This window comes from Penaeus chinensis, chromosome 19, assembly GCF_019202785.1.
Source record: "Penaeus chinensis breed Huanghai No. 1 chromosome 19, ASM1920278v2, whole genome shotgun sequence".
NCBI lineage: Eukaryota > Metazoa > Arthropoda > Malacostraca > Decapoda > Penaeidae > Penaeus > Penaeus chinensis.
In genome coordinates this window covers 5,742,568-5,745,264 of record NC_061837.1, presented here as the reverse complement: position 1 = coordinate 5,745,264, position 2,697 = coordinate 5,742,568, and positions in this window count along the sequence as shown.

Genomic DNA, 2,697 nt, shown 5'->3' with positions numbered 1-2,697 from the left:
CTGTGCGATGAGAAAAAGGGTTTCCTTATGGTTTCTGTGGGATGAAAAGGGGTTTCCTCTGGTTTCTGTGGGATGAAAAGGGGTTTCCTCTGGTTTCTGTGGGATGAAAAGGGGTTTCCTCTGGTTTCTGTGGGATGAAAAGGGGTTTCCTCTGGTTTTCTATGTTTTATGTGGGATCCAAAAAGGGTTTCGTCTGTTCTCTGTGCGGTGAACAGAGGTTTCATTATGGCAACGGGTATGGCAATATGACATAAATCTAGTACTTTAGTGTCCACTTCCTACCGTAAAGACGTCTTATTTTATCATATCGTTGCATCAGCCATCTTCACTGTATTGATATGATGAGTATTAAAAAAAATGTTTGATGGTTCCTAGCAACTCATTTCAAAGTAGTATTGGATTTAACCTTAACAGCCATTCACTATCGCTAACAATCATTCATTTTGCCTTAACCATCTATCATTAACAATCAGTAATCACCATCATTATCTTTAACAATCATCCATTTCGCCATAACAATCCTTCACCTTTAAAAATACGTAAAATTTGACTTAATTATCCATCATCGTTAACATTCATCTATCCTTAACAATCACCCATCCATATCATCCTTAACGACCATCCATTTCGCCATAAAAATCTTCCATAGTTAACAGTCACCTATCCTCACCATCCTTGTCAACTTAACAATCATTCATCCTTATCGTGAACAATCACACATCCCACTCGGTCCTTACCATCATCGTTATTATCGATAATAACTACCCATCATTTACGATCATCCAGTTTGCCTAAACAATCATCCATCGCTCTCCATGCTGAAATACCTTTCCCGTTCTCCAAAGCACAAAACGTGGAACAGACAAAATTATAAGAATTATTCTTTATCCTCGTAAACCTTAGTCATATCACATACCGCATACTTGCATAAAGTATGTGAAGTACGGTCAAGTATATATTGCAATAATCGGAGATAATATCAACCTCAGTATACATGCAATAACTCAGTCCGTAAAACCACGGGTAAGAAAATCAACCAGATACCCTTGCAATAACAAGCTCGCCTAAAGCATCCCCCGTTCATGAGCCAGCTATTGCAACATCGGTGCAAGAAAACACCTACCACTTTAACTCTACAACAAACCGTTAACCGACATATCTCGGCTTCCATTAATGTTCACCTTCAGTGTATTTTAAACCAGGTAGATGTGTAATTATCGGTCTGGCATAATGTGAGTGGTTTCTTCATCAGCATATCTTCCCTCGGAGAAAAAGTACAAACGGATAAACTGATGTTGTGTGTCCTTTTCTTGGCTATTATTATTTCCCTTTTCCTTCTTTTCCTTCTTTTTCTTTTCTTTTCCTCCTTTTCTTTTTTTCTTTCTTTTTTCTTTTTCATTTTTTCTTTCCATTTTTCATTTTCCTTTTCTTTCTCTTTGTTTTTTACTTGTTCTCGGTCCGTATTATCTTTTTTTTTTATGCAGCCAGGTAAGTCAAGGCAAGTTAGCACCCAGATCATTGCTTGCGGGAGACCTACAATGCTTTCGAAAGCAATTTATCGACTAGGCAAGATGGAGAGGGAGATAGAGGTAATAGGGAAAGAGAGAACGAGGGAGGGTGTGAATTGAATGGAGAAAGAGTAAATTAAGTGATAAAGTAATATGTGTGTGTGAATGTGTGTGTGTGTGTATGTATGTGTGTATGTATGTGTGTATGTGTGTGTGTGTGTGTGTGTGTGTGTATGTGTGTATGTGTGTGTGTGTGTGTGTGTGTGTGTGTGTGTGTGTGTGTGTGTGTGTGTGTGTGTGTGTGTAAACTTGCCCACAATTGTTCCTCCCTCTCTCCCTCCCTCTCTCCCTCCCTCTCTCCCTCCCTCTCTCCCTCCCTCTCCCTCTCCCTCTTCTCCCTCCCTCTCCCTCTCTCTCTTCTCCCTCTCCTATCCATCGCCCCCGCTCAGGCACCGTGTCTCTGGGACAGCGGAAGCGCAGTATGAGCAGTCCGTGACTCTGTAATTGTAATGTAATAATTATTGATGATCGTTGCTTTGTTACCTGGCCAAGGGGGGAGAGGGGAGATGATGGTCAGGCGAGGCGCTTTTTCCAAGCAGAGGGAGAGTGAGTGATGGGGGAGAAAGGAGGGGGGGGGGGGGGAGGATGGAGGATTTATGGAGATGGAGGAAGGGGTGGGGAGTGGGGGGAGGCTGGGAGTACAGGGTGGGAAGTTTGTGTGCTGGACTTTTGGGATTTGGATTGTGTGCTGCGACTATTTTGGAAAGGCGTTTACTATTTATATGATAATTCGTGGGATATAAAGATTGATAAGGAAGCCATTCAGGGAAAAAAAAACAACATATGTATGAGTGGTATTAACCCTGACTGTAGAAGTCTATCCGTAAAGAGCATTATCACACACACACACACACACACACACACACACACACGCACACACACGCACACACACACACGCACACACATACACACACACACACACGTTAATTCTTCATTTAGTCCCTCATACCGCACATTCCTTTCCATCCGTCTCTTCACAATACCACCATTTATCCCGCACAACACCATACATCTTGCCGCGCTGAAAACACCCTGGAAATGGACAGCAAAGTATCTCTAGAATACTACACTCTCACTCTCACTCTCACTAGCTATACTCAGCCTCTCTCACCCTACCTCGAAACAGTCA